This window comes from Protopterus annectens, chromosome 7.part0, assembly GCF_019279795.1.
Source record: "Protopterus annectens isolate FY-2018-M chromosome 7.part0, PAN1.0, whole genome shotgun sequence".
NCBI classification, from domain to species: Eukaryota; Metazoa; Chordata; order Ceratodontiformes; family Protopteridae; genus Protopterus; species Protopterus annectens.
The window spans coordinates 377,111,725-377,127,569 of NC_056739.1; positions in this window are offsets into that span (position 1 = coordinate 377,111,725).

The following is a 15,845-nucleotide window of genomic DNA, read 5'->3' on the forward strand; positions in this document are numbered from 1 at the left end:
TGTTTTATTTGTATAACCTCCGATGGCTCAGAGTTAAAGAACCCCTCTCACAGGCAAACCGAGGAGGAAACCAGTAAGGAATCAACTATAGGGAAGAGAAGAAATGATAAAGCAGAAGTCCAGACTAGAAAGCAGCAGATGAGCAGAACTGTAGGGAGAGAAAACTCAGAAAACAAAACATTAACAATGTGATATCAGATCAAAGAATTCAAAAAAAGTATTCAAAGGTGAAAGAGATGGAAGAAAGAAGGATGAAATTAAGGTGCTGAAGGTTAACAAAGAGGAGGATGAAAGGAAAGACTGTGCAAGTTTGAACATTGGCAGTATTCTGACTGTCACCAGCGAGGCAGAGTCGTACTTAAGTCTCTGGTATCTAAGTGATATATAACTATTCAGCTAAAGCTAAGTAGCTGGTTCCATCCATTTTATGGAGATGTTGCTGTTTTTTCTGGTAACCATTGACAGTATTAATGAAGAGCAACCATTTCTTGAGGTGTAATTTTCAGTGTGTCAGACTGCAGGCTTAGTAAAATAGATGAAGACAGGAAAGCAGTCACAGAGCTACAGGGCAGAGTGTAACAAATCTTGGCACCAGGAGAGGGGTGGTGAAAGAACATAGTAGATTTGGTGAGAGAAGTGGAGAGATATGATAGGAATGTGTGCACAGACCAGGGAAGTGATGGTATAATGAGTCGAGGAATGCTTTTGAAAATTGAAATAGCACTATTTACAAAAGAAAAGAGAAATTCTAAAAGCTCCAGTTACTGTTTTCTAAGAGGAAGCATTTATGCAGATCCTGAATGAGCTTACAGATGTGTGATGTTAATGCAGAATTCTTTGTGGACTGAAAATTTTAGTCAAGGGCATTTGGAGCTCAAAACTTGAAAGAGAGAAATTGTCTGATCAGTTCAAGGGACTCTGTCACAAAGGTGCAGTAAGTCACAAAACCAAGAAGTATGATAATGCAGTAAGTCACAAATTATCGTACTTCAAGGGACTCTATGTTAATGGGAAGTGGAGATGAAGAACAAAAGAGAGAATGAGTCATATATAAAATTTTTCAGCAATCCAATATTCAGACAGAACTTTGATGCAGATTGATGTAGAAAAGATTATCTAATCAAAATGAGCTAAGTATCTTATTACTTTAGATTGGGAGGAGGTTTATGGGTTCATATTAAACTTATGGCTGAAGAAACTCCAAGAACCTTTACTGTGATACCCCTTGATATTGACAGAGTATTAGTTACTCCTGGTACGAAGATTATTTTCACATAACAAAGGCATGACTTTATGGCCTCATGGTTATCATCAGTGTAGTTACCCAAGTTCCAGACAATTGTACATATTTTGACAGGGGTACAAACAGTGTGAGGAGGAGGAGGAGATGATGACTTTAACAGACCTAGTTGTGTTAAATGTTTTGCTATGCAAAGTCAGCCAATGATTGACATAAAATGTATTGGCCTGTTACACATCCTGCTGGAGTATCTGAAGTGAATCTGATTACTACGCCCAGTTTATTAGTTTTTGTTTATTTACCATTTAGTTACCCATTTAACAAAAGTTAAGTAACAGAATTGGTCCCAACATCATTGTCAATCGTATTCCAAGTCAAATAGGCAATCACAATCAAGACAAACAGTATCATTTAATATAAACACAGCATCTCCTGAAAATAAATCAGGAACATTCAGTAGACAGAGATATAACTGACAATGAATGTATCATTTTAAAGCACTAAAAAACTAAACAACAAAGGCAAACAACAAAAGGTTTATAGAACATAGAATTATGTTACAATACAACCAGAGGAATTAATGCATTGTAGTCATCCTGGAGGGGGACTAACTTATGCAGAAGTACTATCAATGTATAGAATTAGCAGTACATACAGCAGTGAGCTACAGCTAATGATTTAAACAGCATTGTTTTCTTGATCAGCAAGTTGCAGAGCCATAAGGCCATAAGCATTCCCAATCATATTAACCTAGACAATGGCAGCAATGTTACGTGATGTGTAATATTAATAATAAGTAATACCAATAATGTTAATCCAAGTCTGTAAAACATTTGCATTTATTTAACATTTGTTAACCAGGAAAGTCCGACTTGGAAAGAGCCAATTTTCAGCAGAATTTTTTGCAACAACACTTCCACCTCCTCAGATTTCTGAAACCACAACAGGATACCAAATGCTGTTCTTAATTAAGAAAGAAACCACGTACTAAAAAACATGAATAATTTATTCTAGTGCCTCACTGTAACTACCTTCATGGAATAAAAAAGTTACAAAAAACACTCCTTATATATTACATTCCAAATTACATCTCATCAATCAATTAAGCAATCAACATTTAAAGTAAACATTTCCAATTCAGTTCATTGTTTAAAGCTTTAGGAATTAATCTGCTATATTTTAAAATGTAAATGCTTTCTTTATACAATAATTTGTTTCAATAATTCATCTGTAACATCCATGCATTCAATCTGTTCCAAAATAGTACATTGTAGTAAACCAGCATTACTTTCATGGAACATTTTAAAGTGTGTAGCAATCACTTTATCTTCCCTACAAATTTTTTATATCCCTTAAATGTTCCATGAACCTTATATGAAACTCTCTCTTTGTTTCACCTATATAATATAGGTGACAAGGGCATTTTAAGGCATACATAACTCCCTTGCTTTTACAAAAGAAAGTGCCCCTAGGTTCAAATCTTATATGATTCATACTGTGAAAAGTAGTTACAATATGGGTGCATATATTACAGTTTTCAGCAGAAATCCAGGGAGAAACACTCCATACACATGTCTTTATAAGTGGGAGGAAACTGGAGCAAACCCACATGAACACAGGGCTAACATGCAGATTCTGCATGAACACAGGGCAGGCATGCAGACTCTGCACAGAAGGCACCCCAGCCAAGAATCAAACCAAAGAACATTTTGCTGTGAGGCAACAATGCTGCCACTGCACTGTATTTCCTTCAGTAAGGTATCTTTTCAGTTTGTAGTCATCCACAAACTTAATTGACCATAGTCCACTGATATCTAATTTCAGATTTGAGAAGTAAATGCCAGATACCAGGTGGACCAGCAGAATAGTAACATTCCTCTGGCTAGAACAGATACTCCCTTACTTTAGCAGACTGGGTTCTTTTAGTAACTTTATTATCAGTTTCTGCAGTTAGCACAGAGTATTAAAGTTATGAGGTGTCAACAAACTGCTTCCTGTGGACAGGGCTTTGTTCTCTTGGTCATTATTTGCCTTCTGTGTAACCTTAAACAAGTTGCTTAAACAGTTGACTTGACAGTGCTATGGGGCAACCGATAAACTGTCCTAAATTCCTCTATGGTCTCATGGAATGCTTACCTAGTAACTACCTATAGACAGGTTTATTTTAAGTTAGGAGAGCAATGGTATCAAAAGCCATGGCAAAGTCAAAGTTAGCAGTATGGACTCTCAGGCCCTCATCAGCCTTTAGTGACTGTTTTGAAGAAATAGACTAGGTTTGATAGGTAAATCATACATTTTATGAATCTAAATTTGCTTGAATCCAAAGTTTGTAAATCACCTTGCTTTTGTTTATCATCTAAGCAGTTATATACTTCATGACTTCACAGATGATACTTGTGAGGCTAATAGACTTATAGTTTCTGTGACCTGCCATTGGCCTCCTTGTTTAATGGTACCACTAGAGACTTTTACAGAAAATGTTTGAGATTTGACTAAGTGGTGTTTGACATTAACCTGCACTCAGCCAGAGTTATTATCAAGTCCCATTAGAGCAACTATTTTTGTTTTTGGAGAGTATGGATATAATGTGACCCAAAGTGAGTCTGGGAATGTAATCATCAATAGTAGGGAGAACATCTTGATGGGTTGGGGGCATGAATTTATGTGTGATAATATTATAAATTAGTAGAATAGCAGACTTCATTGGAAAAAAGATTGATAAAGTTATTTGGTGAAGTCCTTGATTTTTGGGATGAAATCACTAAGGTTTTATTGTTTTATTACAACCTTGGATTCCATATTGATTTAACACTGCCTTTGAGCCTATTGAAGTGAACCATAGTGCTGTTCTTTCTCTATTTCCCTACACAAAAAATAAAGAGTTTTCTAGTTCAGTGACACAGACAAATGAGGTCCTGGTAACAATCCACATGACACAAGATTAACTAGTGGAACCGGAAGATCTGGGCATGGGAAGATGACAGTAAGCTGTTGTCACTGACTTTCCTATTCCAAGGGGGATGGAAAGCATGGCTCTGGTTGTCCAGATTGCTGCTATGCAAGTGGAGGCATGCATGACAATGGCGGCAGGGATGGTGGATGTGGGTTTGGTGTTCTAGGTAATTGGATATGTGTGTGTGTGTGTGTGTGTGTGTGTGTGTGTGTGTGTGTGTGTGTGTGTGTGTGGGTGTGTTGGAAAGCATACACACACCAGCAGCAGCTACTGAATGCCCCTTCAGTGATGCAGATGCTTGCTTAAGCCACCCAGTGGCAAAGTTAGTGATGTAACCACTAAATCCTCATGGTTGTCTGTGTGGTGGCTCCAAATTTGGAAGACCTAATCTAGTACCAGGACAGGAAAAATAGAATAAAAAGGAAAGGTAGGGTTTCAAGAAACCTTCTGGTGTGTTCAAGTTACCTGCATTAGAATAAAAAAAAACTTCCTGGAGATGGTATGGAATTGGGTGATATGGCAGGAATTAATTTAAGTCTCCAGGAAGAAATGATTGATTTGTAAAGTGGATGTTTGCCTTTGGAAGAGCATCACATGAATGGGGAAACATGGCCTAAGCAAGTTATTGAAGTCTGCATGTCTATGTGCATTAGAGAAAAAAAAAAAACCTCCCTCACACACTTACATGGGGTGCATTGGACAAGACCCCACCAGGTATTCTGTTTGTTTTAGGGCTTAGTAGAGACACAGACCCGGGTACTCAGTAAGTGTCATGTTAAAGTCTGTGGTCATCAGCTAACTCTCTTCTATTTATACGGATACAGCCATGGAGTCAGTAAGCTGCCACCCTTATTTTTACACTATAGCTTGTGTACTTCCAGGAGAATGATCACTTCAGTGGGACCTCGCAATATCAGTGACATTCATACTTATTACTTTAATGGAAGTATATGGCCACTTTAGCATATAGTGTTATTTTTCTTGATGTATACACTTGGCACTAGTGTGACACCTATATTTATCCAACAGCACAGGACCTTTTACTTTTAATTTGTATCTCTGTCTACCAAGAACTTGTATACAAATTTTAGTAACACAAAGCAAGAAGCTGGACTGAATTTTCCCATCCTTTAAACTTATTTGAAAGGTTACATTTCAAACACCATTATGAAACAAATGGGCTCTGTATATGCAGAATGTTTGTCCATTTATCTCCTTTTGCTGCCACCTACTGGATACTCCTTACACATTGAATGCATACCTTGTTTTGTTTTTAATTTCTTTACTCTTTTGATAACCTGGTAAATGGGCTTATCCCAAGGGATACTTTGCACCACAACCCAACAATAATCCACAAAGAATTTAAATTAATCAAATGTAAATGCATTTGCAAGCTGAAATGCAGAGTAAAATAAATAAAAATTATTGCAGTATACATATCCTGAAACAATGCATGTGAAATAAGGGAAACAGCTGCAGTTACCTTTTTTGTTTGAGTAACTAGGACTTTATGTCACTGTAGTACCACATACATAAAATTTGCATTGGCTTATTGGTATCAAAAATGACTGAAGTCATTGTGGAAGGTGTTAAGAAAAGCTGATATAGACTGGGAGATACAGAGATATCACCAACAGACGATTATTGTTTCTTTGAAGGAACAACTAATAAAACACTATCTAGAGTATTGTGTGTAAAGGTAAAGGACACATATACCTATATACATAAGTAAAGATGAAAGTGCTTATAAGATTGTGGCAAGAATCAGGGTAAGGTCTACTCCAGATGCACGAGGAAATGTTACTGAAAAAAAATGTAGGCACATCCTTAGGGAAAGGGTGGAGAGCTGGTGCATGATAGATTTATCCATTATGTTATAAGAAATCAAAAAATCTTGGTTAGATACATAATTTTCAGAATGAAATGAGTACAAGATGAGTACAAGATGATGCAAGTGATTCAGGGATATAAGCAAATTCCCTAAAAGTGGTATCTGGATTATATAAATATAATCTATATACTTTGGGGTCTGCAGTAGAGCCAGGTAGCTTGGAGGTTGGTGTATTATGTATCATTATTGACATACCTTGCCCTGTATGATCTCATGCCCATATATCTAAAGGAGCTGTAAACACAATTGTCCCACCTTTTTAACTTGTACAGTGAGGTTGCTAATGGCTGCTGAGATATGCTTGCAATATGTCAGTTATCATTTCCTTCCCTTATGTCTTATGGAATTTGTGAAGTTTACCACCTTGTCAGCTATGGCACTGCCCTTTAGTAGCCAAACTTAGACTGGCTATCATGATGTGACAGAGGGGCTTATCATAGTACCATCATATAGCTTATACTTTGTACTTGAGGGTGCAGTATGGCTTCACTGGACACTACAGTACCACCATATGCCTTGTGACATTTACTAGGGATACAGTATGGTATTACTGTATATTATAGTGCTGTCACATAACCTATACTTTTTACTTAGTATGGATGTCATATGGTTTTATTCTGTACAACAGTGCCATCATATAACCTACACCATAACCTTTTACTTTTATTTATTTATTTGACATTTGTTAACCGGGTTAGTCTGACTGAGCAAAAGCCCATTTTCAGCAGAGACCCATGGAGAAAAGCTACAGTAGTAGTAAGACATAAAAATACTTGGGACGTTGGTGCAAAATAGCTTTGCTGGGTAATACAGTACTATCACATGACATAGACCATTTACCAAGGGGTGCAGTTCTTTACTGTGTATAACAGTGCAGTTGCATGATCTATTCATTTTTTCTGGGGATGTACACAGGATAGTTTTATTGTGTATTACTTTGCTATCGCATGACCTAAATATTTCAGTGTGGCAAGATCTTATACAGCATGGCTTTACTGCATACTATAATGCCAACACATAAGTAGGTCTTCTACAGTTGATCAAGTCACACGTCGTCCAAGATGACTGCCTTGAAGCCAGAGACTCGAGTGCCCAGTATCTCACGCAGGCTAATCAAACTAAAATATTTGCAGAGTTACTGTGCCATCTCATAACCTATATATTTTTTCCGGAGGGAGATGCAGCACTCCCTTAATGTGTAATACCTTTGCTTCTTTCTGTTTTCCTTGTCCCTCATAAAAATTAAAATTTTCTGGCAAAGTGAGGCTTACTGTCTGTTGGCAATATCAGGCATCAGAGCTTCATACTTTTCATACTTCATATTGTTCAGGAAATGCATGTTGAATAAAAAAAACTGTTGTTCTTTTAACTTCTTGAATGAAACAGAGTAATATTTTAAAACTGTCTCTGATTTTAGGCCCTTTCCCCTCATTATTTTTGGCTTTGTCCCTGATTTTCGAGCAAAGAAGCTAAAAGCTGTAACTACAATGCTGTCATATATCCTACACTTTTTACTGGTAGGGATACAGTCAAGGGTTTCTGCTTGCCATGATTCTCTCACATAACCCATACCTTTTGGGAGGTACAACTATATGACTGCTGTGAATACAGCCTGTAAATGACAGATACAAACTAAATACTAGGTTCTCTCCATTTTACGAGGCTTTAGATTTGTAGAAAATAGGAGAATTGCTGTGGTTCTTGCAGCAGAAAAACATTTGCAAAAATAAATGAGTGGAAAAAAAATTGCTATAAACTCTTTTTATATACAGGAGGAAGGATTTATTTTGGGTAGCTGTTTAGTGACCATCTGATATAGAAAACAGAAGTTTAATGATATGCTATGATTATGCAGTAATTGCATGTTCAGAAAGTTATTTTAATGTGCACAGAAGCTGCAGAGTAGGTATGTCTGGGGACAAAGGACATCGTCAATATCTGTAACATCTGTAGCTACCCAGCAAAAATCCTGTCATGAGACAGAGAGGGATCATTTTTCCTCTACTTCATTTACTTTTTGCTATTTGTGGTATTTAAAGCAGAGTAGAGATGAGGGTACTTCTCCATTTTGTTGTGGTGAGAGAGCATTCATAAGTTAAAGTAATATGAGTAAGTTACCTTCCCATCAATCAACACAGTGTCAGGGGAAAGGTCATTGGGAAGTTTCAAGCCTGTGACTGCTGAGAAATGTAATGTATAGGGGTACAAGTCTCAGCCATTTGTTAGTTGTAAATTGAATGTTTTGTTTTCAAGAAAATCTGATTTGCTTGTGCTATAATTATTAATATGTATATGTATATATATATATATATATATATATATATATATATATATATATATATATAGGCTTTGTCAACCCGTTTCAGCGAAACCAGAACTGCAAAACTTTTAAAATGTCTAATAAATGCTGAATTCCGACATTTCTGGCCGTGCCACACCTCCACACCAGTGCTACCATGGGTCAAAAAGGGGACGAGATTTTGTCATTCAGATATGTGGAATTCGATGTTTGGGACGCTCGCAGTTCAGTATTCATGCATGCGGGGTCAAACATACTGAGATCGGCGTTATGAAGGTAAACATATATATATATATATATATATATATATATATATATATATATATATATATATATATATTTTTTTTATATATATATATATATATATATATATATATATATATATATATATATATATTAGATAGAACGGGTTCCATGATATTAATCAATAGGCTTGCATTGCTATGCCCACTTCTCATAAACAGCTACCGTAAATCATTTAAACATATGCTAAGGCTTTTCCAGCAACAGGAATAGCATTCCAGAATTTTCTAAGCTATGTCCTAGCTATGGTACCTACTGGGGAAGCATACCGAAGACATCTGAAAATTATAAGCAAAACACAAATGAGACAGTTTCTGCAAAGAAATAGCAGACTGAGATGAGTTTTCATTCTTTATCAGAAAAAGAAGTCTCCCCTATGAATGATTCACTTACAGAGGTTCAAGAATGTGTGTAGATTATTAATTGATGGTGGTACGAGGAACTTCATGTGACTCCCCACCACTGGCCCAGTAATCAAGGAACCTCAATTCTCACCACTAGGACCAGTGGTGGTTGTACACACACAGTATTTCCAGATGCAGCTTTCTGCATCACATGCAGTTTCCTTTAAGAGCACACAGAGACCACAGTCTGTCTAGGGCTGATTTCTTCCTCTTTCTCCAGCTCCCTAGCAAGACTCCACACTGGCACATCTATAGAGTTGAGATCTCATCTGAGTGGCCAAGCCAAGACCTGCAACACTCTCTCTGTCAAACCAGTGCTTCGTGTCCCTGCCAAAGTAGCTGACACACTCCCTCACTGTTGCATACACAACTGCCTCTCACACACACACACACACACACACACACACACACACACACACACACACACTCTTGGAGATTTGTTTTACACACAAACACAAACACACATGCACATACACACTCTTAGAGATTTGTTTTACACACACACACACTCTTGGAGATTTGTTTTAAACACACACACACACACACACACACACACACACACATACACACACACACACACACACACACACACACACACACACACACACACACACACGCACACCTGGGAAAGATTGACACAGAATTACTTGCTATGCGCTCCTCTGCCCAGATTATAAGGTAGTTATTACTGCTACCAGTCAACTCTTTATCAGCTCCTTTAAATCCCTTAAAAAAGGGTGTCCAGCCTTACTGTGTAATGTTACTATCAATACAAATGGTAGTTTGACCAAGAACAAGGCTATCAGGAGTGGCCTACACAGTGTCATCAAGTAAACATGCAAGTACTCTCATAGCTTAAATATGTTTAGACAGACTAGCCACAATGAAAGGTTTAAATATGTTTAATAATAAATAAAAAAAGAACAAGACAATACTAACTATACATTTACAGTAACATCAGAGTTCAAAATCACAGGAAGTATTTAAAGCAACATTGCAGGACACTCTCAAATAAAGAAAAACATCTAAGTTAAGCTTTGCTATATTCCTGACTATATCTAAAAGAATTATACTGTACCTTAGTACACTTTCATAATTAGAGCACAAGGTAGATGTGTGGTGAATGGATCTTGTCAGAACCAAAACAGAATACAGAATGCAATCTCTCTCAGTGACATTTTAAATTAATATCTCAAATATTGCTGCTGGGATAGCGTGCAGAATGACATAATTTCTTGTCATTTGACTCTATCATAGGTAACCCCCCTACTGCTGAAAGCTAGCAGTATTTAGCATATACCTGTGAAAATACACACACAGGGGCTTTCTCTCAGATCTTTGCAGATCCTGGAAGTCATAAAGCAATAAAATACTTCCAAGACAATACAGAAGACTTCTCAGCACAGGCAATGTGTCTGTTGCTGCACTCAAACTGAAAGATAACATCTTTTATTTATTTTTTTTTGCCTAACCATAAAGTAATTTAATTTCAGCTATTTTTCTGAAGTTTTGCAAGTTAACCTTTTGTATTCCAGTTTCCCCAGTTAACATATATACATTTAAACAGTTACAATAATGTATGTAAATTTCAGTTCTATTCTAGTAGAGTACACTGTGAATACATTTCAAACAGCACTTTGTAAAATACATCTTTAGCACACATCTGTACAAACCATCTTATATGACATACAGCTCCAATACATTTGTAACACAAACATCTTATATGAATCATGTTAATATTCTTAAATGACATACAATTATTTTCAAAATTCCAGATAGCTGTGTTGGCAGTATCTCCATTTGTTACACTACCATTGATTAAATTTAATTGCCTTTTAATATGCATTAGTTTCCGACATGATTTGTCTTATGTGCTTAGTTCCTTGATTTAATTCTCAGTTGGGGAATCTTCTTTGCAGAATCCTTATATTATACCTGTGTTTGGGTTTGCCTCTTTTAGGGTTTTCAATTTCCTCCCACATCCAAAATATGTTTTAATAGATGAATTGGCATTTCTAAATTGCTAGTAGATGTGTATGTGTGTGCACATTGAGCAAAACTATTTTTTTTTTTTTTTTTTTTTGTTACACTCATTGCTTAAGATTTTTCATGATGCAAAACAGGAAAATAAGCTAGATGAACTTGATATATAATGTAACTCTTTACTGAAGTTATCACCTTTTTAATTACTTATTCTGTGTCTCACATGTTATAATTAATAATTTATTAATTTATGCTGTTATTTAAACCTTGAAATAACTTTGACTCAAATGCAGTTCTTCAGTCCCATTTATTGATGATTTCTCACCTTGGCTTAAAAAATGTGCAATGCTCCTATCTCTTTTTGTTTGCTCTCACGGGGAATGTTAGTGCTGTACCCGAAGTATTTCTATAGGTAAATAGCTCTAACCAGGCATGCTTAGCAGACATCACATGTTGCCTGCAATTAGGTATTCCATGGGATTCAGTAAACTCCTTGTAGGCTTTGTGCAAAGGCTACATGGAGTTTAAATGTGTGCACAGTGATGTGCAGTGAGCAGTAGTGCTAATTACATATTCATGGTGAGCACTGTGTTTAAATGTAAATAAATGCAATTTTGTGGCTGGCAACAGTGTTGTCAGCCAGGAATCTATGTAAAGCAACACAGATAGCAAACCTGTGTACATCAGAGCACACTCGGTTAGTGTGTTTGCTCAGAATGCCACAATGATAACCAGGGCTTAACATATAGTTCTCGTAGCACTCAAACTCTTAATACAAGAAATCTGGACAAAGACCCCCATAATGGAGAGACAGTGACCCAGAAATAGGAACAGATTTTGCATATTTGCTCTTTTAAACTTAGAAATGTGTTAGAATAACAAGGCTTTTGTTAAGATACATTTTCTGAAGGATTTGAAGTCTGAAACTCAAATGTATGTAATTATTTAGTGGTATCAGTCCTGAGATCATCCCGGTGATATGGCAGAAAACCACAAAATTTTATAAAGAACAGACCAAACGATATAAGGGAAAAATCTGGACATTCTGCAAATATCTGGACAGTTGAGAAGTATGATTTATGTATATAGTCCAAACACTGTACAGGACAGTATATACAGTGCAAAGTATTGTGAAATCCCATTCCTGGCATTCTGTACCAAAGTTGTGTAAATGATCATTAAGGGTACATGGACTGCCGTGTAAAGTAAAGGATCTGTAAGGGTACATGGACTGCCATATAAAGTAAACACTCTGGGGAAGTGTGTGCATTGAATAAGGACACACAGGTGAATTGTAGGAGTGAACACAGGGAAAGAGGACAGGTGAAACAACTGAATGTACAACAACTGAGGGCCTGTCAATGGAAGACAGTTGTAGCAGCAACACCAATCACATATCAATGTGGCTCAGTATGGACTACACAGTGAAAAATGTGTATTATGTGACTGTCTCACAAGGTGGCATAACAACTGGGAAGTTGTCTGTTTGAGATAAGCATCCTTTCATGAACAATGCACAGGACATCTATCAAGGATGTTATATACAACTGGAGTAATGTGCATATTGTGAAGTTGTGCAAACTGATTTGCCTGAATATGAGTGCAATCACAGCAGACATCTCCAGTGGGACATGGGTAAAGGCTCATGTACTACATTAAAAGAAGTACACACAACCACAATCATGGACAATATCAGAATAATACCACCAGTAATCCCATGTCTCTGATATAACATATGTGATTTAGAGTGATCAGAGATGGTTCTGCACAAGTACACTTGTACAACTGTTATGACATGTCTGCACTCTATGAGGGTAATCCCATACACTGTCCTGACACTGCTGTCTGCTGAAGTGTTAAGAAGGACACTGCTATACCTGTATGTGTCATTATGATCAATACAAGCTAGTTGACTGGTGTGCATGGCATATATATGGCACAATCCACACTGTCACAAATGTTACCCATGGCATTAATGCTGTCAAACACCTATGTAGTGTGCATCATCAGAATAGGTATCACACATGCATCTGGTTTAACAATTTGATGGGGGTTCCACACCATCAGACAGTAATGTTTATGCCACATAAAGAATACCTAGTTACTGCCAATAAGATGTGTAACAGCTCACTGTGGCAAGGGTGCTTCACTTCAGGTACATATCAGTGGAAGATGTGTAGTAAGGTACATGAAGAAGGGTGCATTTTACTCAGTTATTGGTGTGATGATGGATGTGAACTATGGCGATATTATGGCCTGTGATGTGAATGTCCTTCACATACTCAGCAGCTGTGTTACATACTAGGGAGTAGTCAGCACTGTGGCCACATGCTAGTGGATATTCCACATACCATCTACCCCAGAATATAGGTCACATACCTATTGATCGGATTATAATGTGTGATATCTACATTATACTTGGGTTGTGTGTTTGTGTTCATGATGTAACAAATCCCCCCATGTTTTTGTGTCATTGCAGGTGTTTTCATGGCTGTGGCAGCAATCTTTGGTGTGTGTTGATACTGTCTGTATTATACTAATATCACAGTTGGACTCAATGATTACCCACAGTATGTAGTCCTTCAGACAGCTGTTTGGACATAGGTGTCATTTGCGATATATGTGACTTAAATAATGGACAAGAAATGGCCTAGCAGACAACCCTGATGTACAGACCTGATCACTGGTCGTAAGATATAGGTCACTTCACACAATTCAACATATTTAGATGCTGCATATGTTATACAGTGGTCTCCTTACTTGGTGATATAGTTGTTTATGGCCACATCTAACAGTGATGAGTGAATACCTCAATGTGGATTTGCATTAAATGCCTTGGGCCTGTCAAGTTCAAAAGGATGACAGTGTTATCATTATGCATGCCCTCAATGGCCTCTTTGAGAACATTCACCAGATGTAACAGACATGATGTAGCATTAACAACTCACACAGGTCTGTTGCACACAGCCAAGATATTACTAGTGGCCATTTAGAAAAGGTCCATGATAACATGTTGGTCTACCTCACAGCTGAGGAGAGTCAGGATGTGTCTGTATATGCAAGCATTGGACGCTGCCTCCCCCCCAACTCACATGGATGCATGTTAATGTATACCTTTCTATAGGAACATAGTCTGTGTGGAGAGTGTGTTGAAGTGTATAGCTCATTGATTCTATGTGATAGGCATGGATAAAGGTAAGACCAATCTGGCCTAGTGTTTGGACACAATCCTTCATGCAGATATCATTAAAAAATGATCCCTGCTGGGGATTAACCCTTACATTACTAGATGGGCAACCAATTGGCTCACTAACAAAAGAACACATACTGTGAAAGTTGGTGAATCAACCTTTACCAGTAGAGCTGTCACCATTGGTGTACCACAGGGATCTGTGCTCAGCCCTTTACTGTTTAGAATCTATTTATTGACAGTTCAGGTTAAAGTATATGGCCTTTGGCTTACCGCTTTTGCTGATTCTCACATACTGGGTGCAATCATTGATGATGATGACACACTACAGAAGGGGCTAACAAAGACAAATGAGTGGTGACAAAGCCACACTGTCTACACGTATAATGCAAAAATGTGTCTATTTTGTCCTTCTACAAAGTGGAACTCCCTACTCCCTAACAGTCCCAATCTGCTGAGACCTAGTTATGCAAGTACTTGGAACACACATAGCAATCTGAACTTTGAGCACAGTGTCCACACTGGTGTTGAAAGCCTAGATTGTGCACATCATAATTTACACCATCGCATTGAGGTCTGAGGATTATATTACAGCACTATATTCGAACCTCATTAGAACACTAATAGAATATAATGCTCTGTTTTGCATGTAACTCACCAGACACATGCAACAGCTGGATATATCACAGTGGTTTCTCACCAGGAAAACAGAGGGCCTACAAACCATACCATGATGTATGTGGATAGAATGAAAGCCATGTCACTGTAATCTGTATTGTATAGGATCAGGTGACATCTGCCTGGCCTCCAAGCCAGCCTCTGACTCTGACCTGGTGGGAGTAGTGCACATCCATAAGTCAGATATAGCTGCTGACATCAGCAGTGTCTGGAGAGAAGAATATGGTAATAACAGTGCCCTGCATGCTGGTGTAAAAGGCTCTGTGTAATGTCAACCAAGTACACAAACACAAACACACACACACACACACACACACACACACACACACACACACACACACACACACACACACACACACACACACACACACACACACACACACCCCAGTTGATTGCAGTGAGAACAGAACCGCTACCTATCAAAGTACACAGACTACACAACTCTGTATTTAAGGCAAGAGCCACAGTTCAAGTCTGACTTGCAATGTCTCAGACAACAGTTTATAGCTGCTGATATCAGCAGCGTCTGGTGAGGAGAATATAGTAATAACAGTGTCCCATATATTGGAGGAAAAGGCTCTCTGTAAGGTCAAGCAAGTGCACAAACACACCCCAGTTGACTGCAGTGAGAAGGACAGAACCCCTACCTATCTAAGTACACAGACTACAGAACTCTGTATTTAAGGCCAGTGCCAAGGTACAAGTCTGACTTTTACAAGGCTACAGGACATGTTATAGTGAATGACATCAGCAGTGCATGTTGGAGAGATAATGTCGGGAGGCCTGCATGAAAGGAATGTGTAGGCATGTGCAACCATAAAAATACTGTCAATTCATGGGATTGAAGTGGTAACTACAGGATACAGAACTTGTGATCTTCTGGTTAGACACACACACACACACA